Raw genomic sequence first — 24,128 nt, 5'->3', positions numbered from 1 at the left:
CAAGTGCCCACGACTGTCTGGGAAGCGCAGGCAGGGGACTGGGGGGGAGGGCGCAGGAATCAGGCGAGGAGAGGAGGGGAGAGGCAGGGAACACTCCTGGAGGAGGAGGGATGGGGAGAGGCTGGAGGGGTGTAGAGGGAGGCTGGTGGTCCTGGTGCTGGGTTGGGGGCGAACGACTTGGATGGGTGGGGGGAAGAGCCGGAGGTGTTTAGGGGAAACCCCCGGGCTGGAGGGGGAGGCCGGGGAGGGGAGGCGTGGAGGGGTGCGGGGCGGGGTCCGCGCGGGGAGGCTGGGCGGGCGGACGCGCCGGGGGAGGGCGCTGGGCAGGAAGGGGAGGGGAGCGCGCCCGAGAAATGCAGAGGCTGCAGCGGCCGCCGCGGCAGTAGCGGCAGCGGCGACGGCGTCGGCGGCAGCGCTCCAAGTCGCTCCTTTGCTCCGGGCTGCGCCGTCGAGCCGAGCCGAGCCGAGCCGCACACCCAGCCTCGCCTACGGCCGAAGGAGCAGCCGGCCGGACTTTCCGCAGCCTCCGCGGGCCCGTGCGCGTGTCCTCCCCAGCCAGGGCCAGCCACAGGCAGCCCCCCAGAGCCGGTAAGGAGGTGCGCCCCGATGGGATGGCCCCGCGCTGGGATTCGGATCTCAAACCCCCCATCCCTATCCCCACCCCCACGGCACCCCACCCCCAGGACCACTTGGGTGCATTTGAGTCTTTGCTCCTGGCTGTAGCTGGGGGGGGGGGAGTGGGTGAGGGGACGGCGTGGGGCTGGATTAGACGGTGCCCTGCTGGGTTTTTAAATATTTTTATGGGGGTAACGGGGTTCCCTCCACGAGGGCTTCTTAGCACTTGGAGAGATCTGGGGTCCAGGTAGGCGCCTTGGAGAATCGCGGGGGAGATGGTTGGATGGATGGATGGATGGGTGGATGGATGGATGGATGGATGGATGGATGGGTGGGTGGGTGGGTGGGTGGGGTAAGGTGCGGTGCGCTGGGCAGCGCCTGATGGTGGGGAAGAAATCGCTCCTTTGGGTACCTCGAGCCCCAGAGAGGCTGACGGCCGGCAGTGCGCACGGACCGCGGGGAGCGCGTCTGTCATCGGAGCTTTCAAAGCTCTTTGGGGCTACGGGTGGGAGTGGGGGTGGTTGGGTGGGGTGGGGCGGGCGCGCAGGGGAGAAAGAACCCTGGGGTGGGAATCCGGGAATCGGGGAAGTGGGGGGGGTCCCCTTAGTGCCGTGATTAGGTTGGCTGGCCCGGTTGGGGTGGGGTGGGGGACGCTAGCATCTTGGCCACTCGGATCTCCGAGCTGCGCGCCAGCAAGAAACACGTCTGAGCTGGAGGGAGGGAGGCACGCGCCTTCCTCGAGCGTGGCCAAGTGGCCTCCCCACGAACCTGTGGACTCTGGGAGCGTCCCATCACCCCATCGCACCCCCACGATCTTGCAATCTGTGGTGCCCAGAATATCTGGGGCGCTTCCACCTCGGGGAGCCCCGCTTGAACCTGACAGCGCGCGCACAGCTCCTCGCCCTGTGCCAACAAGATTTAGGGATTCGCAGCTTTTTTTTTTTTTTTTTTTTTTGACCACGTCTGGTTCCTGTTCTTGAACCTTCCAGGAAAAAGAATGAAATAAAATAAAATAGCAAAATCCCCAGCTTGGACCAAGCAAACCTAGCTAACCCGCGCGCGCGCGCACGCGGCGACAAACCGCATTTTGGTCATGAATATTCATCGAACGCTCGGCCCTGGCTCCTTATCTGCACCCCCAGGGACATTTCCTCCTGGAAAGCTACTCGGTGCCAGGCTGGTGCCAGCCTAGCGGGGTGGCTCGGGCCTCGGCGAGGAGCGCAACCTGGTACATCCCTTGGGTGCGTTTTTAGCACCTCCGCCCCGTGTGGGTGCCACACCTCGCCACGGGGACTTGTAGGGAGGCTGGAAAAAAAAGAATCTACCCAAGATTGTCACCCCCCTCCGTCTACCTCTCTCCCTACAATCCCTCCCTCTGGGATTACAGATGGGGGGGGGGGCGGTGAAGGGGTGTCTTCCCGGCACTGCAGGCAAAATGAATGAATCGAGGCTGTAATTACCTATTCCTTTGTCTTGGCCTCGCGCATGCGCCCGAGAGCTGGGTGTGGAGGGTTGGGGCTGCCCCGTCTGATCGCTCCTTCACCCACCCATACCCCCTTGCTTCGCTAGAGCCGAGGAACAAAGGCCCTGGCCCTAAAGGTTGTCCGATCCGAGGCTCCCTTGGATGGCAATGACAGCTCCCCGCCCCCCTCTCCCTTTTTCTTCTTTTTTTTTTCCTTCCTTTTGGAGACTGGCTTGCATCAGGGCTGGGTAATATTGCCAAGGGCAGAGAAAGCTTAAGAGACTGAGTTGACCTGGGCGCAGAGTGTGGATGCAGTAGTTTTGGGGGGGGGGGGGGCTTTTCTTTTCTATTTCTTTTTTTCTTTTTTAAGCTGAAGCTGCTGTCTTCTTCCTTCCCTGCACTGCACTGCCCATTGTTCAAACCAGCATCTCCGTGATGCAAGTGGGGTTATGCTTGAATTTGCATCAGTGGACCATATGTTTGAAAGGTCTTGGTTCTTTGATGGACACGGTCTTCCCAATGCCTTTCAAAAAATCAGACTTTTTAGGGGAACAAAACCCACAAGATGGCCTTCCCCAAAACTCAGCAGAGAAAATGGTTGCTGTCAGCACCCCCTCCACCAAGCCCTTCTTGTTTTCTTTTGATTCCTTATTGTTTTAGTACAAATCCCCCGAGGTGAGCCCCCACGATTGGAAAGGCACCTTTGGGGAGGAAGGAGGTGACCCAGCCCAGTCCCCATTTCTATGCCTTCCTTTCTGCCTGGCGACTTCTTGCAAGAGCCATGACACATGCTTAGACCTTGGGCTGAGTTTCTTGTCTGTAGTGCCTGCTCCGGGTTCAGGCCCTTCCCATTTTATTTAGGGATCAGTTTAGCTGACTCTCAAACCAGAACAAAATCGGAGCAAGATATTATATTTCTTCACAGCCTTTTATTCTTCTAAGATTGTATGCTGACGTTTTCAGTAACCATGGCCGAACCACACGTGGCAGGGACAGGAACATCATTTCTTTTGTTCCTTTAAATGGAATTTTGATAATGACAAGTCGGGCATATGAGGGCTCCCTCCCTGGTACCCTTTCTGTTCTTCCCTATTGATGGATGTCTTAAAATAACCAAGTCTAGATTTTTTCTTCTTCTTTTCTTTTTCTTAAGATGATGTTTTTTTTGATCAAGAGATGAGTTGGAATAGAGGCCCAACCAAGAGCCAGGTCAAACCAATTTATAGGAGCTTTTTTGTTTTTGAGCAGGAAAGAATTTAAAGTAAACAAAATGTCAGCTTTTCAGCCAACTAATTTTTTGGGTAAGGGTTATGGCAGGCCGAACAAGGGAATTGACTGAGGGAGGCTCTTGACCAAATGCCTTAGCGGTGAGTATGTGGACTCTGGCATTGTACTAGTCCTTTTGAGTTGACTTTGTGGGGGGAAAAGGTCTTTCTCTCTGTGGCCACCCCCCTTTAACTGCCTTCTTAGAGCCCTGGGAGGTGTCTTCTCACCTAACGAACCATATTCCAGTCCATGAAGTGATGTGTTTCATCTTACTTTAGTTTATGTGTGCTTAATTTTTTTTCTTTTACACACTTAAGAACCTTTTCAAACCATGGTCAAGAGAAGTGAAGTTCAATGTTAGAAAGCAACTTGGAGAGTTCTAACAACTCTTAATGGGTATCTGGGAATTCAGTGCAATTTTGAAGAAGGTTGCAAAGTGCCAGACTGTTAAAACAACTAATATGCATATTTCCATAGATACATATATATACATATATATATATATATTAAGCTCTTCATTGGTATGCAATTAACTGCTTGGTATAGATTACAACAGGAATCACATTTGTCTTTGGGAAAGAATTTATTTTCTATTTATGTAAATATGTTCGCAAATGAGGGACCTTGGCTAGTCTGCTAAGAAGCTTATTATAAATAATGTCTCTCCTTACACTCTCGAAATAAAAGTATTAAGTTTTATGCTTCTTACATCAAGATGTGTATTTGTAGGCTTAACATTTTTACAATCATCAGCACTACTGCACTTTACATGTACTAATAAATGATGGTTACTGAATAAAGAATTTATGAAATTCTGTGTAATTTTTGTGAGGCCCTTTTGAAAAATGCCCCAGAAAGGTTTGTCTTTTTTGGGGGGAGGGAGGAGAGTCAAAAGTCATTATTGTCCTTGGTGTCAGATTCTCTTGAAATAAATGCTTTGCTTTGTTTAAGTCTTTATCTTTCTGAGATGCAACTATTTATTTTATTTCTTCCTTATCCAAATACGAACAACTCCTTAGTGATTCTCTTAGCTGCTGAACTAGAAGTGAAGGAATCACTGAGGAAAATTAAGTGTTTAGGATACTTGCTTGTTTCTGGAAGGAATGAAGTTCCCAGGGGATGGTTCTGGAATCTCTCACTCTTTGTAAGTTTTCTCTAAACTTACTGAAAGTTTTCTCTAAACTTACAGATTCCTATGCATGTACAACTTTACACAACTCAGGGCAATCGGAGCTATGCTCTTTGGCTGAGTTTTGGGTGGATAACTATCAGGAAATAACTCTGAGCTTGTAAATACTCTTATTTCTTATAAATGCAAACACTTTGACTGTGTGTGGGGGGGAGGTTGCTTGGGGGCAGAACAGGAAAGAAGCTGGGTTTGAAAAATTTGAAAAATCCCTGACTCTGCCTCTTTGGACAGATTCAGACTAGCTCTCTCTCTGCATGTGATTTTTTTCCAAGTGTGAAATTGGGATAGTAATTCCTAGGTTCAGCCTAGAAGGACCACACAAAGTCTAGAAAGGACCTAAATAGACAATGGTTGGCTCCCATACTCCTCCATACATCCCACCCCCTGCCACGCGCCCCAATCTCTCTGTCAGTGTTTCAACACATTCAATACGACGAAACTCTCTGATTTCTGTATATTGAGCTGGATTTTTGTTCTGAGCTGATTCATGCAAAACCCGAGGACTTGGAGAGAGAAACTTGACACTCAGACTCAGAGCCCTGGTGATACCTCCTAACAACTGTCCTCTTGAATACACATTGAACATTCCATGCAGCACCTTAGGGAATGTGCCCCCAAAGTGGGTTGACTCCAGCAAGCCAGTCACCCTCTCTGATGGGTGATGGCTGCTTCTATAACTCGAGAGATGGCGTATGTGGTCTGATGTTTGAGAAGATACAGGGGTTGTCCCCAAACCACAGCTGTGCCAAGCTTGCCCAAGACAGGATTTTGCTAATATTTTTCTACTGCTGTTCAGGCAGACCTTTAGGTAAGTTGTCACCTGAAGAATGGTGTCCTGGGAGCCTTCTCAGGAGTAAAGGTCAACCCTACACAGTCACGTCTAGACCTGGATCCAGTTAAAGGGTAATTTGGTAGGGACTGAAGGACCGGAAGCCTTGTGATTAAGAAGCCCTGACTTTTTCCTGCTGGAACTGACCTGGGATGAAATGGATGGAAGAAATTTCATCATGCTTTTCCTTGCTTCTGCACCCTGGGGATTCCAGAACATAAAGAACAAAATAATCAGGCTTTTTAAATGCAGTGGATTGTTTTAAACAAAATGCAGAAAGAGCAAGGAGTTGGGTTTTTCTTTATTCCCCTTTGGACTAGCTAAGGCCAGCAGGGAGAGGGGCTGTAGTTGAACAGGCATCTAAATCTAGGAATAAATTCCTGAAAGCTTTCGAAATACAGAAATTGAAACCATCTGCAAACACCACTGGGACCTAGGGTTTACCATAAAGAAACACTGCCAGATAAGCCAGGCAAATGAAGCCTGGGGCAGGAGAGGAAGGTCTTTGCATACTGTTGCCTCAGGATCACTTAAACATCCCCTGAGTTTATTTGGAATGAATTGACATTTTTCCCCCCTTCCTGCCCTTCTCTTTATTTGCCTAAGGGAGCAAGGATTGGGCTTCATTGACTTTTTTCCCAACAACTTTTTTATATAGGATATAAAAACATATGGCTGATATATATTTAATGTACATTTCCATCATTTGTACATTGTAAAGGGAGTATGGTGAGGAAAGGGTAACATTTTTAATTGAGACATCATTCACAATAATATAAAGTCATTATTTTATAGTTGCAAATGGCAACCCTTCCACCAGGGTTTCAAGATCCGCCCACCATTGTCTCATGTTTTTGTTTTGTTTTTCCCTTCTGCTGATCAAAATGTGGTTTTCTTGTGCCATTCTCCACCATAGATCTGGAGGAATCTATAGTGGACCACACCCCCATGTAGCACGCGAAGCCAAGAGATGGCCTACCTCCGGATTTGTTTCCTTGGGGAATTATCTAATCCCTTTCTTTGTCTTTATACTCCCCTATGAGTGAGATCATCTGCTCTTTATCTTATTTTTCTTTTTCACTAAACTAAGCCTGGCACCTTCTTGTTTCATCCAAGTGGTAGCAAATTGCAAAATGCTTTATCTTTTTCAGAGTTGCATACAATTTCATTGTATGTACCTGCCACAATTGCTTTATCCACTCTTCTGTTTTTGACACTTGGGGCTGTTTTCAGATCTTGACTGTTGTTTAATACCTCAGTGAACATAAATGTTCCTCTGTCTTTTTAGGGTGCATTTTTTTTGAGGGGTAAATGTGGTAGAGTTGGGCATTCTGGATTAAAAAGTATGTATCATTCTTTCACTAGTAAGACCACAGATTTGCTTAGCTTCTCTGTAGCTCAGTCCTCATCTATAGAAGGTGGAAAAGAGGGAGTTTGTAAGGAGTCAGCGAGATGGTTGTGCCCCTAGAATAGTGGCATGACCACATTTCTAACATGCATTTTCAGGGATTCTTGGCAACATACATCCACCATCTACAGGGGTACGTATCATGACCAGTTGTTTTCTTGACTTCACTCTGCTTCTAGAGAAGTTCATACACTTGTTTCCAAGAGGTTCCAAGGTTGTTTCCAAGATACTGGTGCCTTAGGAGTAGTTGAATTGGGGGAAAATAATTGAAGTCTATGGTTTAGAAAAATCCTGTAGGTAGGAGTAGCTAAGGTACCTTGAATATGCTGGGAGGAATTTTGTCTGGTTTTCAGATGTTCAAGACACAGATTGATACTCTCAGCTTCCATACTGTGATTGTATTAAGATGAATAGAAAAGGTGAACATCTAAGAACTTAAGGGAACTTTGAGAAAGAGTCATGGTTATGTTGAGATGTTGAGTTCTGTGTTCAACTCTGTGGCCTTTTGTGTAGACACAATTTCTTCACAGTCCTCAAGTGTGACTTGGTTGTATCCTGAATCAGGAAGCATTTGCCACCACCTAAGAGGAGTGTCTTAATCACTAGTATTAAGATTGACACAATCTTAATGCAATATTTCAAATGTTAAAAATATGGGTATATATATTTTTAATTAATTAATTAATCAATTAATTAATTTTGAGTTTTAGACCACACCCAACTGCTCAGGGCGTTACTCTCTGGTTCTGTTCTGGGATCCTATTCTGGGATCTCTCCTGGCAGTACTCAGGCAATTATATGTGATGCTAGGGTATAAACCCAGGTTAACCTTGTGCAAAGTAAATGTCTTAACCTGCTGTACTATCTCTCCAGCCCTAGGGTTTTATTTGACTTACCTTACCTTCAAGAGTAAACTGGTTTTCATAACTGGAACATAACAGATAAAAATATCCTAACAGATCTTTGCAAACAATTTTGGGTTTGATCAATCCTGGAATCTTGAGTCTTTTTTTTTTTTTCCACCTGAGTCATGGAAAACATATAGGTTGTTTGGCCTTTTGGACACTGGCTTTTGCTTTTAAGTGAAAAGTCACTCTTTGGGTAAATTATTTCTATTTTATATAGTTTAATTTCATTATGAGGAAAGCTTTTCTTTTCTTTCTTTCTTTCTTTCTTTCTTTCTTTCTTTCTTTCTTTCTTTCTTTCTTTCTTTCTTTCTTTCTTTCTTTCTTTCTTTCTTTCTTTCTTTCTTTCTTTCTTTCTTTCTTTCTTTCTTTCTTTCTTTCTTTCTTTCTTTCTTTCTTTCTTTCTTTCTTTCTTTCTTTCTTTTTTTGTGGTTTTTGGGTCACACCCGGCCGTGCTCAGGGGAAATTCCTGGCTCCATGCTCAGAAATTGCTCCTGGCAGGCACGAGGCGGGGGTGGGGGGTGGGGGGGGGGGAGAGCATATGGGAAGCCGGATTCGAACTGATGACCTTCTGCATGAAAGGCAAACGCCTTACCTTCATGCTATCTCTCCAGCCCCGAGGAAAGATTTTTACTGTAAGGAAAGTGGTTTTAGAAACAGTTGTTAAATTAAAACAATTTTTTTCTACCAAAGGTTTTTGTTCATTGTTTTTAATCTGGAGACTTTCAGGAGAAAAATTGGACATTGATTAGTTACTGTCTACCAGATGTTTTATTTATTGAGTTAGTTTTGGGGTCACACCTGGCCATGCTTTGTGCTCACTCCTGTCTGCACACAAGAATCACTCCTAGGAGTGCTCAGGGGACCACATAGGATGCCAGGGCTCAAATTTGGGTCGGCTGCATGCAAGGCGAGTACCTTAACTGCTGTATTATCTCTATGGCCTCTCAAATGCTTTATTTAAATTGCATCTCCTCAAATTCTTAGTTGCTTCTTATTTGTGAATAAATTAAAGAAATTGGGTTAAATAATGTGCCCAAGAGAGGAAAAAGAGGTAGAATTTGCATCCATGCCAACACCTCTCTGCACATCACATAAGCCTTTAGCTATTTGATCACACTCATTCACATTCTTGAAAAGGACATAATAGTTGCAATGAAAAGAATTCAGCATTTGGTCAATGTAAATTTACTTATCACGAGTATGAAATACATCTCCATAGATCTCTAAAGTCATCTTTAGGTAGACAGGCTGTATGTCAGAGTGAAAATAAGGAACGTCCTTGAGGCAGATTACTTGTGGTACAGCAGTGGTTTTGCTGGCTTTGATCAGAGATGATGATGAATCATGAAGAATGTGGAGCCATTGGTCCCGCCATGTTCCTTCTTACACCTTGGTGCAAGGCTGGCCCATATGTCTTGACAGCCATTCATTGGGTTTCTGAGTGTTAATCAAAGATTTTAAGGAAACCATTTTTCACTGGGCACAGGAAGAGTTGCCTGGATAGAAACAATCCAAGTCTTCCAGTCTTCACCCTGAAGAATGAAAATTCTGCATCCTTGAGGGACTTACATACTCTCAAATCCCCTTTTGCTTATCTTGTAAAAAACTCCTTTGTCTGCACTCTTCCTCCTTTGGAAATTCTTGTATCTCGGGAACACAAAGGCTAAAATAAAAACTCAGGACTAAAGCACTGATGTCCCAGGAGCTAGGTAGAAGGCTACGATTAGAAAATGAATAAATCTTATTTTGCTTAGCCTCTCCTGCCTAATGGAGGGCATCTCTTACTGCTTGTAGCCTTAAAAAGTAATAAAATTACTTAGAAATTCCTGTTATTTTCTTTCCCAGTTATCATGTTTTATTTATTTATTTTGGTTTTGGGGCCATATCCAGCTCTGTGCTTAGAGATAACTTCTGGCAATGCTTGAGACCATAGAAAGTGGTCAAACACTAGTCAGCTGCATACAAGGCAAGTGTCCTACCAGCTGTGCTATTGATCTGGCCCTGCTGTCAGCTTGTAATGCTCCAGTCCTGAAGTGGTCCTGATATGCACTTCTTTTTTCTTGCTGTTTTCCTCTCCCAGTTTGAGCTCTTTCAGCTACTCCCCAAGGGCAGTTTTTACCAGTCACTGATTTATCTATTTGTCACCCCCCCCCACTTATCTCTCCCTGCTTCTTACATTATAAGCACGTGACTTCTTTCAAATGCCAAAGAACATATGGTAGGAATTAAAATAGCTTTGCTCATAGAACTGAATCTTAGTATTGTCACTTTGGTTTTCTACAAAAATAAGTGGTGGAACAGGATTGCAGAAGGGGGCTATGGATGGAGGGTGCATATTTGAAAAGTAAGTCTGGGCCCGGAGAGATAGCCCAGCGGCATTTGCCTTACAAGCAGCCGATCCAGGACCAAAGGTGGTTGGTTTGAATCCCGGTGTCCTATATGGCTCTCCATGCCTGCCCCTGAGCACTGCCGGGTGTGGCCCAAAAACCAAAAAAAAAAAAAAAAAAAAAAAAAGAAAAGTAAGTCTATTGGTCTCTGATCAATTTGGGAGGCCATAGACCATCATGCCTTGTGCCCTAAAAATGCCCAAGAATTTTTAGGAGGAGCCAGTATGCATAGCATGGTGAAGACCCTGTGAATGGGTGCCGGCTTATTGATTTGAGAGGTGAATTAAGAGCGAGGTTTAATCTGTCGTCTTTGGCATTATCCTTTAAGTATATGAGCTGGTTTAGAGGATTAAAAGCCAAGTGCATTTTTGAAGAAGTCATTAAAATATGAAATTTAGCAATTTGCGTCATTAAGATGTTTTATGTAGCTTAATATAGGCAAACCTTACACATAGAGTTCAGTTCCCGGCCACTTCAGTAAAACAAATGATCACAATAAAGCAAGTTGCATAATATTTCTGTTTCCCTAGTGCCTATAATAAAAGTTATGCTTAGACTGTATGTTATCCTATTAAGTGTGCAAAAGCATTATATCTGATAAATCTACAGACCTTCGTTGAATGGGACATAGACTGGAATTGAGCACTGGATTTTACAGCACTGACACAGGAGTCCTAATATCACAGTGCTCAATGAAGGATTGTCACAAACCTTTAATGTGTGAAAACAACCCACTTAACAGCAAAATGCAATCATTTGAAGCCCATAAAGCAAAAAGAAATAAACTCACATCTGTCTAGATTGGGATGCTTTAAACTGATTTTAATAGCATCAACTGTGACTGGGCATTTGTTTTAGATTAACTCTAAAAAGTTAGGCTTTTGATGAGATCATTGATATTTCTTACTCTAAATCATCTATTTTGACATCATAGTAAGGTGGAATATAAAAGCTTTGATGGATGTATTTATATATTTTTCAGGGAAATCTACAATGAGCTAATGATTTCACAGTTTTAGAAACTTTCATTATTAGTTTTGAAGATTCAGTATTGGAGACAGTCTTAACAATCTACCTAATTTAAAATTTATTTGAGACATTTATAAAGAAATAAAAAGACTGAGAAGAATTTTCATGGATTTATTTAGCAAAGTAATTTTGAAAAGCATAGTTATTATGAAGCTGTTGACAGTAATTGGAACATCAGGACCACTGGGCTAATATAATCACTAAATTAAACAGTAACAAGATTGACTTGGGGATAGGGTAAGTCAGAGGAACAGCAACAACCATGTATGTAAAGGAGAACATACCTGTTTCTTTCCTTTTTGGTGGGGAGGACACACCCAGTGGTGTTTAGGTTTGACCTCTTGGCTGTGTGTTCAGGGTATTAATCCTGGCGAGGTTTAGGGATCTAATACAGGTCAAGCACATTCATGGGAAGTGCCTTAGCTACTGTACTATTTTCAGCATCTGTAGAGGAAGATCTCTGTAGAACTTTTTGGGGCATCATAGATAATTCTTCTCTGATCTCATCTTGGAAATTTTAGGGGAGGATGTAGGAATGTTTAGTGGATTAGACCCTGATGAATGTTCTAGTTGTTTCTGGATCATAAAACTATATTTTTCTTAGTTTTGAGGGGAAGGAAGATTATAGGTGTGGAGATCTGTGCTGACTTCTTTCTATAACATTTTGTCAAGAAGGAAGGGTAAAAGTTACTTGATCACTTGGATATTTACAGAAGCCATTAAGATGAAATAAAGTGCTTTGGATTATTCTCTGAATGATTCATTTTCCTAAGGAAAAAAAATGTCAATAAATACTTGATGAGCACCATAGCTTTTGGGGCCTCATGGATGCCCTGGTCTTGCAGGTACCACTTTCTTGACAGGGATTTACTGTGACCTGACGTGTCCTCAGTAGCTATGGTGATCTCTTGTTGAGACCTCAAGTTTTGGTTGTTTTTTTGGGGGGACACACCCATTTGGTGCTCACGGGTTACTCCTGGCTAAGTGCTCAGAAATTGCCCCTGGCTTGGGGGACCATATGGGAAGCCGGGGGATCGAACCATGGTCCTTCCTTGGCTAACACTTGCAAGGCAGACACCTTACCTCTAGTGCCACCTCGCCGGCCCCGAGACCCCAAGTTTTGAACTCCCAAGACTTACCCAACTGGACTTCAGAATCCTGGTTCCTGAACTTTCTGTATTTGGTTTTCAGACTAATAGTAACAAGTGTTTTTTCTAAATGTTTTCCTGAAGGCTGTGAATAAAAGGTGGATCACAGTTTCCCAGGTATGTGTTTCTTCATGTGACTCAAATCTAAATGTGACTCTTCCCTCTCACCTCACCCAAAGGTTGAATGAAGAAAAGTTTCATTGAAGGGTTCATTGACATAAGACAAGAAAAACTCCTCGAGCTCATTACTTTTACCTCAATCCTTTCTGCTTGAACTGACTTTGTTTTAACCAAAGTGCTTAGCTCTGATTTCATCTGTACTGAAGTGGGTACATCAGGGGACAGGTGTCCCAGGTAAACTGCACTGGCCACAGTACAGAAAGCTGGTCAAGAGCATGCTCCATGGGAATAATTCTGTTCATGTTCTAAGAGTTTGCTTAATTGATGATCAGAAAGAGCCAAGTCCATCCCTCCCCCAAAAGGGGGGATTTCAATCAGTGAGCTTCTCATCCAGTCTAATGAGCTTTTCTCATTTCATTTATGGTTGTCTATAGTAACACATTTTTTCTTTTTAGCACTCACTCATTCCAGCAACAAATATCACAGTTAAAGGAACACATGATAGTTAATGGAAGCATCATTGGAAAATTAGGACACATGTACTAATGTTTCCCCTTTTACACACTTAATTAGACTAGAAAGTGAACAACTTGGGGTTCTCCTTCCTGTATTGATCCCTATTGGTAATTCACGATCAAAGAGAGGGGGTCTTTGTTTCTTTCTGTGATTCCTGAGTGCAGAGCCAGGAGTAACTGCTGAGCATTGCTGGGCATAGGCCCAAACCAAAAAACTGTCATCAGTTAAAGTTTAGATTTACATAATATGCACCGTCTCCCTTTCCCTCCCCAAGTTACTGCTGTTCTGGGGAGAAAAGAATTCAGGGCTGTTTTGAGTTGGGCATAATTCCTGTGGGAAGAGGGTGAAAAGTGGGGGAGAGATAGCTGAGGAGCCAAATAAAACCCAAGCCCTTAGGGTATTTGGATAATTGTTAATATTAGCACATATGTGGTAAACCAGCAGGCCCTAACATGTTGGTATTTGTTTACATGATTTACCTAGGAGAGAAAAGATCTAGCTGCTAGAACAAACCATGTAGACTGTTCTCCTCATAGTATGAGATTTCATTGGATTCATATTTGACTGTATTTCTTCAGGGGTTACTCCTGGCTCTTTGCTCAAGGATCACTCCTGGTGGGGCCACAGGGGACCATGTGAGATGCTGGGGATTGAACCCAGGTTGGCTACTTCAAGGCCAGTATCCTAAATGTCGTGCTGTCATGCAGTAGTTGCATTTTGATTTCAATCTCCTGAGAAGATATTTAGTACCTTCCTGACTAATTAAACAGTCTGATTAGGAGAAGTGGGAGTGGGGGGCATTTTGTGCAATAGCATTTCTTGTTCAATTTGAAATTTGGAAACCTGAAAAGTTGGGTTTGGAAATTCTGAGAAGGGGTAAATCGCTGTACTTGATGAATGTTTCAGCATGTTCTATTGCAGCCATGTTCCTGGCTGGAGAGAAGGGCCCACAATTCTCTTCCAACACTAGAGGAGAATTGAATGACCCTTGTTTGAGCAGGATTTCTGGTAAGCATCAGAGAACCACCTAAACCTCATTGCTCTGTCCACAGTCTATGAGCTAGGTTTGTCCTGAGCCTATCATTCTCTTCACTTTTTGAAGGGAGTGTAGGAGAGATGAGAAGAAGGGAGGGAAGGATTTGGGGAAGGTTGGCAGATGTTCAGACAGGAAGAGAACTGATGTAAGGCACCAATTTCTGTTATTTGCTGGGCTGCCATAACAGTACAGACTCCAGGCTTTCAACCAGAAAGCCCATTTACTTAGCCGTCTGGAGGCGAGAGTTCAAGGTCAAGGTCTTGGCAGGGATAGTTTTTTGCTCTCTTGCTTTCTCTGTCTCTGTCTCTCTCCTGACTTTTGATGATCCCATTGGCTCCCTTGTCAGACCCCATCACCACCATTTCTCATGTCTCCTGACTCATCCCAGCTTCAACAGGGCCTGAGTTTGGTGGAACTAGGTCCCATTCTAATGATCTGTGTATATTCCTTTGTCACTATTTCATAGGCCTCTTGAAATAAGTCTTGTTTTGAGGTACTGAGTTGTTGAGCTTCTGCTTGCCCATTTGGAACATAGAGCAAAACTCTTGCCTATGCACAGTTCCTGTTTCTTAGAAAAGATAGTTGTTGGGGAAGTACCTTTGAGACCCTTACACAGAATGCTACTGCATTCTGTTCTATTCTTAGGGATCCTTATAGAATATTTTCCGTTTGCATGAAAGGCAGAGAATCTCTCAGAGAAGAGACAGGAGGGAGACAGTTCATGGGTACAACCAATCTCATCCATACACCCCTAAGATCCATGTTGCTAGGGAAGATAGTTGAGAGAGATGATTCTGCATTACCTGTGGTGCAAATGGAGGTAGATATGGCCTTTGCAGGGTCTTACTGTTTTGGGGCTTGGATGCCTGGAAAAGTCCTAAAATCCCTATTAAGACATTGCTCTAGGTAGTGACACCCAGTTAATACCCACTCATTCTGGCACTGTATTATTCTGCCTGAGAATGTAGTGAACCAAGAACCAGCTATTCTTTTTTTTTTTTAAATCTTAATTGCTTTATTTAAACACCATGATTACAAATTTGTTTATTGTTGGTTAAGTCATACAATGTACATACACCATCCTTCACCAGTGCACCCTTCCATCACCAATGATTTTTGTTTCCCTCCCATCACCTACCCCTCACCCTTGCCTTGCTCTAGGGCAGGCAAATTGCTTTTCTCTCACTCTCCTTCCTTTCTTTGTTGACACTGTGGTATGTACTATTGTTGGAGTGGTGCCTTGCTTTTTAGTTTCTCCACTTTCAGCATCAAGTTCTTGTCCTGAACAATCAGTTTCATCTATCATGGTCTTAGTAGACCCTTCTCTAGCTACACTCACCGCTCTTTATGGTGAGCTTCCTATTCTGGGCTAGACCTCCTGGCCTTTTACTCTTTTGTCTCTGGGTATTATTACCAGACTATCTCTTGTTTTTTCTTATATCCCACAAATGAGTGATATTATTCTATGTCTATCCCTCTCCCTTTGACTCATTTTACTCAGCATAATAGTCTCCAGGTCCATCCATGTATAGACAAATTTAATGACTTCATTTTCCCCCTAATGGCTGCATAGTATTCCACTGTGTAGATGTACCACAGTTTCTTTACCACTCATCTTTTGTCAAGCACCTGTGTTGTTTCCAGATTGTGGCTATTATAAAGAGTGCTGCACTGAACATAGGAGTGCAGAGGGCATTTTTATATTATGTTTTTGTATTTCCCAGATCATCTTATTATTTTATTTTGACCCCACAAGGCTGTGCTCAGAGATTACTATTTACTGCACTCAAGGGTCACTCTTGGTGGAGGTCTGAGGGATCATATGTGGTGCCGGTAATTGAACTTGGTTTGGTTGCAGTGTGCCAGGCAAATGCTTTACCTTCTTTACCATCTTTCTGGCCCCCAAACCAGGTAGTCTTAAATAAATTAAAATTGAGTTATTCTGAAATGTTCATTTTAACATCTGCCTGTATTTAGCATGGTGATTAACCATTGTTCTAGACAGAAAAGTTGACCCATGGATATGCCAGTTGAAAGTATCCTTTTAGCGTTTATGGTTCTTTGTAGGAGGATCTACTTACTAGACAGAATCTTTACTGTGGGGTAAGTTTTATTGCGTGGAGAGTTGGAAAAATGAGAAGATAGAGATTACAAAAAACCCGTGTGGGGAGAGTGGTTGGAATTTTTATAGATTTCTTCAGAAGGAAGTTTCCATCATCAACTGAAATGTTGGCTGACTACAGAAATTAAGGCTCCTGAATTTTGGGGTCTTTCCAAGTAGTAAAACAAGCAGTGGCACTTCTTAGGGGACTCTTTGAGGGATATTCTCAGAAAATGTTCCTGAGATCTGTCTGACATTTTAAAAAGGCATCTTTCTAAAAACAAAGATCAGTTTATAGCTTTAGAATGTACCTTCATATATATATATGGGTATATATATATATAACAAATATGTATACTATATATATATATATGTTTCAAATTTCAGAGCAAGCCATGCTTTATGGTAATTAAATTGCTGACTTACTGGGGTCAGGGAGAAGCTCAATGGTTTTAGCACATGTTTTACCTGCTGAAGGTCCAACTCTGGTCTCCAGCACTGCATGATCTTAAGAGCTCCACCAAATATGCCCCGTTTTATCACCCAGACATTGAATATGACAATTCAATTTTACTCCTCCAGATAAACTTCTGACCTTAAAATAATTCTACATTGGGACTGTTTAATATCTTTTCTAAAATATTGCAACTGGTGAGTTATTTCCTCATAACTTTGTGATGTGAGTGGCAGTACAATTTTCTCTTTTTCTCTTTTCTTTGGTTTTTGCTTTATTGGGCCATACTCAGCTGTGCTCAGGGCTTGCTCCTGGCTCAGCTCAACCATCACTCCTGAATAGGCTTCAAGGAGCATATGAGGTAGGTCCTAGAGATTGAACCTGGGTTGGCTGTATGCCATGCAAGCATTTTATCCACAGTATTATCTCTCCAGGCCTAGAATTTTTTCTTTTAATACCAAGTAGAAAATATTTTCTCAAATCATCCATATTCATTATTTAATATTCCTAACCTTGATGAACAGCACTTTTCCTTTGGGGATATCTTATAATCTGCACTCCTAGATACAGTCTTTGTCAAACTTCAAGGGGAGGGATTCTGTAATTTTGTGTTGCTCGGGGGGGGGGGGGGGCCGCATTCATTTTGGGTTCCAGGTTGGTCCAGTGGTGCTGACATGAAGAGTATGTGCTTCAGTGTTTTGACTTGATCTTTCTGGCCCTGTGGAACTGTGGCCCTGAAGTCTGTAAGGAGGTTGCTTTGGAGAAAGATAAGTCTCCATCCATTCTCTGTAAAGACAATCTCCTCTTTCTACCTAGTGTCCTAGTCTTATCTCATTTAAGAGGATCCAAAACTAGACTCTGTATGCTTTGGTTTACCATCTCTTCCCCAGATAACTCCCTTTCATTCCTCCCAGTTGCTCAATGCTTAACCTGTGCTATTTTCAGATGGTGTTTGAAACCTTCTGAGAACTGTTCATCTTTCCCAAGTGTCTCCTGTGGACAGGGGTATATGTATTATTAATAAACTGCATTTTGCCTTTTCTTTTTATCAAACAGCCTCATGCCTGTTGGATTATTTGTACAACCTCCGCAGAACCCAGTATGTGTGTGTGGGGGGATGGGATGGTTTCCTTTGCACCCCACGCATGCATTCCAGAAAGCTGGGCTCTTCCTGGTAGCAAAGCCCTGTCATGTGGACTGTGTAATTACCTCTTGCTTAGATACAGTTCCTGTTCATCTAGGCCAGAGTCTGGGAGAAGCTTCTCTCTCCCTCCTTGTCTGTGGCCCGAGTACTGGGTTTCATCGAAGCACGGAATGTCTATTTCTGAAACTCTTTGTTCTAGCTTGCTTTTGCAGTACTCAAATCCTTTGCCAGCCTGAAAGGTCTTGGATGTGCCTCTTCTATTTTCCTCTGTAATATCCTTTCTTCACTTTTTCTTTCTCACCCACCTCACTTTCCTGGAATTTCCTCCTACCCTCCCCAAACCATCGTCAAGAACTTGTCAGCTTAAAACTATTTCCAGAGGTCCCTATCCCTTAGCTTCCTTGCCATTTGTCCTATTTTTTAGGGTGCATTTGCTTATCAAAACCCAAATCTACTCAATAATTTTGTGTAGTCACTCTTCTGGATGAAAACACCCAAGAAGCATAGATATGTGGAGTGTTTTGGGTCATAGCGGGGCTCCATTTTTGGTCTGATACATGGAGAGTTCATAGAAGTTCATGGACCAGGAATCCACAGAACATCTAGCCAATTGGGGACATGCACTTTCTAAGGGTGTCCCTTGGCAGGGGTGGGGGGTGGCATGGGGAACACGGAGTTTCACCTCCTGGCTTGTGCTTTCTCTGAAGATGAATATCTGAGCAACTCCAATTAGTGTAATTATTCACTTTTCAGGCAGTAACTTTAGTGAAGTAATTGTTCTCAGGTCCTGAGACATTACACATAATTAGTACTAATGGCTTATGTGTCCATGCTTCCTCACAAGGTAGAATGTCAAAGGAAGAAGAAATGGTGTATTATTTGTGAGAAAAATATTGTGGGGTCTTTGCTGAAAGAGCTGATAACAGCTAATGCTACATGCAGATCCATGGGCATTTCTGAGATCTTCAGCGATGTCTGGGTGCCAAGTTCTAGATCTAGTCATTCTGTTTTTTTTTTTTTTAATTTTAATTTTATTGAAAACATTGATTTACAAAGTCCTTCATAGTGAGTTTCAGACATACAATGAATCAAGGCCAGTCTCACCACCACTGTTGCCCTCCCTCCACCTGTGTTTCCCAAGTACATCCCATACCACCTCCTTTTGCCCCCTAGTCTGCCAATATAACAGGCCCCATTTTAAATTTAGATCATTAAATTTTGGGTCTTTTGATTCCATTATTGTTGCCTTTGGCTTAAATATTTAGATCTAGTCATTCATGAGCAGCTGAAACAAAGCATTCATTCATGAATCAGGTCTTTATTGTATTCCTTGAAGCACTCCCTTAATTTCCCACACATTTAGGTGAGTATTTGGTCTTAAATTCATGAGACACAAATGAACCCTGCTTCAGGTGCTGTGGCCACTTGCTCTGAACTGTGAGTTCTTCCAAGACAGGTGTTTGCTTCTTGCATCTTTGGTTTTCGCTTCATTCCCAGAGCCAGTGGTTCAGCATAGAGTTCCAGGCAAAGAAGGGCTTGCTTCACTTCCACTTGGCATCAGCAGACCAAAAAGGGCCCCTTTCAAGTTCACTGTTTCAATCTCATAGCCAGCAACCAGATTGTAAATTATTTTTGGTTCCATTTTTTTTTTTTTTTTGATATTTGGCCCACACCTACTGTCAGTGTTTAAGGACTACTTCTGGCTTGGCTTTTGGGACCATATTATGCTGGGATCATATTCCAGGCCCATGCATACAAAGATGAGCTTTAGTCCTTTGAGTCATCTCTTCAGCCCCTCATTATATTTACTTTGTTTCTGGAAGGGAGAACAACACAGTTAAAACAATATCTGTGACGTTACCTCGGTCTTCATCGTCTCATTTCTGCTCATGGCTTCAATTGGAACTTTAGTTTAAAGACTCATGATTTTGAAACCATCCTGCACTTGCTCCTAGGTCAGGCTATTATTTTTAAAAGACTATTCTTGTTGAAATCTTCCCAAATGATAACACACACACACACACACACACACACACACACACACACACACACACACTTTTTTTTGTATTTTTTTCACCTTGCTATGAAATTGTCTTTCCAAGTAGCCTATAGTTAAGTACTTGCAATGTGGGGCTCCAATAGGCAGGCCTAGTCCTGCAAAAACAATTTCCTCCTTTAAAAATACTTCTGGATAGTGACACTGAACTTGCAAAGTTTTTATTTTAATGGAGTTCCGTTTTTGCAAATAGTTATGGTGATGTAACCCTCAGAGTTCTGGTTTCACTGTCACCCCATCAAATGAGAGAAACAGATAGAGCCTGTGGGGGGGAAGGGGAAACTTGACTAGCAAGAAGCTGGTAATTGGAAAGTTGGTGAATTCCTGTAGTCAGTGTTGACCAGATTGTCTGCAGGGGCTGAAGGAGAGGTTTGGACAGAGAAAAGAGGACAGGAAGGAACAGTTTTATAAGGGTGGGTTGCAGACTACTGGATGCTAAATTGAACAGCAAATTACCTTGTCTTATCTGCACATCTAAATAGTGGTTTAGGAGTAAGACCTGGACTTTGGGGAGAAGGACAAGATAAAAAAAAAAAGTCCCCCCAGGCTCTGAAGTATTTTCTGGAGTTTATCATTTTGAGTTTAGCATGTATTCGTGGGTTGTGATACTCTTCATCTGTGAGCTGAGTTGGGAACAAGAGATTCTTACATCATATGTGGAGTGTACCAGGAAGTGCCCAGTACTTTGAAAATGGCCATTTCAGATAAGTTCAGTGTAAGACTGAACTGGTGGGATTCACAGTGGTTGTAATTCCTGTGTAGTAACCCCTCCATTTTATGTGGTCTCAACCTCCCAATAGATTGACACTTTCTAGAAAGAGCTGACCATTAGGAGAAGGAAGAACAGAGCACAACTACAGATCACCCAATCCCTACTTCTGCAACTATGGGGTGTATGGGGTAACTGAAGGGGGAGTCACAAAAAATTGGTTTTAAAATAAAAATGTGATTATCAATAAATGTTAGAGCTTTGTGTCTATTTCATGTGTTTCATGTCATATGGAAATAAATGTGTTGGGTGAAAAGGGGTGTCAAATGGAAAAAAGCTGAAACACCCTTGATTCTAATTTCAAGGGGTTAAGTCAAGGACCAGAAAGTTATGACAGCAGGTAAGGTGACTTGTCATGCACTTGACTGATCCGGATTCAATCCTGGGCATTCTATATGGCCTTTGGTGCATCACTAGGAATGATTCTTGAAATCAGAGCCAGGAGCCACTGCTAAGCAATGCCCAGATGTGGCTTACCCCAAAACAAAACAAAACAAAACAAAAATAAAATAAGTAAACAAACAGTAAAAGGGTTAAGTCAGTTGGATTGCAATTAGTTAGGAGGACCCAAAAGGCAGTGAAGGCAATTTTGGAATTAGTTTTTGATCTTTCAGACAATTCAGCACCTCTCATTCTTATTTCTCCTGCTGCCTGTTTTCCCACATTCCAGACTTGGCCAGTTTGGTTTGGAAGCTTCATCCAGGTTGTAGATTATGTACTTGAAATATGTAATTAGCTGGAATGACCCAGGATCCCTGTCTGAGCAGCAGTTTATGACACAGATGAGTAACTGGGTGACTGATTGGCTTTTTAATGAGTGTTTCCAAGTCTATTAATAGTTTGATACCCCCCCCCTTCTAGTTCTTAATTCCTCTGATGTAACTCCACGAGTGTTGTTGTCTCTTAGTTTTGACATAAGGTCAGTGGGGGAGATTTAAGATGAAGTATGGCTGCAATTAGAAAGCCTGGGTTCTGATTAGCATCTAGATTTGATTCTCCTTAATTCTGGGAGACCTTTTGTGGGACCTCAGCTCCTGCTAGTGTGGCTGCATTTAGATCTCTTAACATTGTGTAAGGATCAGTTTTTTCTTTTCTAAGTAGGTGGCTGTATTTTATTTGAGAAACACAGACACATTTGAAGCATTAAAAATATTATATGTATACATATATATCTATATACACTTAAGATGTGTAAGTATTGCTCTTGTGATGAATTCTTTCTCTAGTTTAATGATCCATGACATTTGTAAGCCTAATTCTAAAATGAGACTTTTAAAGGCAGTCTAAGTCCAAATGAACTACCAGTATGGGGATTTTCTTTTCCTGAGTGCAAAGTGGGAAAATTTAAGCCACATTAAAATATCAGAGATTTACTGGAAATATTTAGAATGAGTTGAAAGGTGCAATAAGTTATTACTTCCTAAATTTTTTTTGGAGGGCATACCCAGTGGTATTCAGGGAATACACTCAGGGATTATTCATGGTTGGGTTTAGGGGACCATGGGGTGCTGAGGATCACACTTGAGTTGACCTGGTGCAAGGCAAGCTCCCTACCCACTGTACTATGGCTCCAACTTTAGCATTTCTAAGTTCTCCTTTGAAAAAATTAAAGATGGTGAAGGTAAACAGGTTCACCAGTAGTTTTAAGAAATAAATGTTGGACTGCAGGTATCTGAGTTGAGGTTAGTAACAGTCAGTCATGAAATTAACCTCTTGGGCCAGCCATTACCCCTGTTCTCTATTACCTCTGTTTTTTCCTGTTACTGTGTTCTCTCTCTCTCTCTCTCTCTCTCTCTCTCTCTCTCTCTCTCTCTCTCAATCTCTATCTCTCTCTCCTCTCTTAATAAGTTTACCTCTTTCACCTACCAGTTCATTCATTGAAGATAACTCAAGTGCACCCAACTGTTAGCCTAAAGAGTTTTATTTAAAGACCATTTTTAAGAATGATAAATTCAGAGTCAATTTTTATTTCATTCAAGAAAATAAAAGTTTTTTGGGGGGCCTGAGTGTAACTGGGTAATACTTGGTGACCCTCAGGGTCTTTTCCTGGCTCAGGAATCCCCTCTGGTGGGGGTTGTGGAACTATAGATGTAGGGGTACAAGGAATATGCCTTACTTGTTATCTCTTGCTCTTTAAGAAAAAGTCTTACTAGATAGAAAAGAAATTAACATGCTTTAAATTTCATGTAAAGTAAAATTCTTTGGGGCTAGGGCTGGGGCTTGAGCGATAGCATAGTGGTAGGGCGTTTGCCTTGCACACAGCTGACTCAGGATGGACCTGGGTTCGATTCCCAGCATCTCATATGGTCTCCCTAGGAGCGACTTCTGAGCACATAGCCAGGAGTAACCCCTGAGTGTCACTAGGTGTGGCCCCAAAACAAAAAGCAAACAAAATTCTTTGGGGCTGAAGATGGAAAGAAGAGTTAACTCTTGAGGAAGAGCAAGACTGCTTTGAGTGTGGAACATGTGCTAAGAGAAAGGGAAGGGCTGGTTTCTCAGGGGTTTTCTTTTTTGCAGACAGGTCATCCCCCGAGCTTCACTTTTCATGGGTCTCTGAGCTTGCAAAAGAGAGAATGAGAGGCCCTTGTCCTTGTCTTTAGGCATATGAGATTAGTTTTGCAGGAACCTTCTAATCTTTCTAGAGAAGTTAGTCCTTGATTCAAGAAACACCTGGTATTTATTCTTTGTGTGAGGGATGTAATTCCTATAGGAATACAAGTTGGGAGCATGGACATAACTAAGATATTGCACTTACCATGACAAAGAGGGTCTCTCTCACACGAAAACAACTTTGGAATATGATCAAACCTGCTTTGGAAAACTATGCATTTTGGAGTTTTTTTTTTTTTTTTTTTTTCCGGCTTGGGTAAGTTTGCTCTGCTCAAGTTGATAACAGGTGGGTTTTCCTGTTGATTCTTTTGTCATAGCGAATCTTGCCATACCAGTTCCCTTTGCACTCATGTCCGATTTCCCTTGATTTCTATAGCTCTTCAGTAGTTGGAGTTCTTTAACATGATTAAAAATCTTTTTCCCCAACTAACTTGCTATAGTTGGTAACTGCATTTTATCATTTCTTTCACATTAACCGAGTCTGATTCGATGAGTCATTGCTCATCATTAAATGTTTATCTCTCCATCTCACAGGGAAGCTCTTTAGATGTAGGGACTCAATGGACTGCCCTGTTGTTATCCTAGAGCTTTAAGTGATAATAATCCCAGACTCATTCATGGCTCTGTATGATTCAATGGACTAATATTTGAAATTATTTTTCCTTGAGGGAGAAAAGTGAAAATGATGAACTATTGTATGTATTTAACCCAGTGCAGATGATTTAGAGATAGTTGCCTGCATCATAAATGAGGATTTGTTAACGGTGCTGATATACCGTATTTTCCGGCATATAAAACGACTTTTGAAACAAAAAAAAGCCAACCGAAAATCGGGGGTCGTCTTATACACCGAGTATATCCTGAAAAATGTTTTAATATGCCGCTAAACGAAACTTGTCTGAATATTGCCACAAAATGAATTTTCCAGCTCGATCCTGCACCAATCACTGCACGGCTGCTCGGACCGCCTCTTTAATTCAGCCAATCCAAGCAGGCTTTTTATGCATGCAAATTAGACAATGTTCTGGACCCGAATCTATACTGTCAAAAGCCTGCTCAGATTGGCCAGAGTCAGAGAGAA

General features: G+C 42.6%; 1 protein-coding gene across 1 annotated transcript in view; it reads left to right on the top strand.

Annotated features, from left to right (window-relative positions):
- Positions 1-378: 378 nt before the first annotated feature.
- The window catches only part of BASP1 (brain abundant membrane attached signal protein 1), a 65,427-nt gene continuing 41,677 nt past the window's right edge, over positions 379-24,128 (top strand). Inside the window, exon 1 of the mRNA XM_049768271.1 lies at positions 379-588. The gene's annotated coding sequence lies outside the window, so the exon portion shown is untranslated. The remainder of the gene's footprint in view (positions 589-24,128) is intronic.

Source organism: Suncus etruscus, chromosome 2 (genome assembly GCF_024139225.1).
Source record: "Suncus etruscus isolate mSunEtr1 chromosome 2, mSunEtr1.pri.cur, whole genome shotgun sequence".
Classification (NCBI taxonomy): Eukaryota; Metazoa; Chordata; class Mammalia; order Eulipotyphla; family Soricidae; genus Suncus; species Suncus etruscus.
Note: the sequence above shows the minus strand (reverse complement) of the source record. Positions and strands in the feature narration are given on the sequence as shown.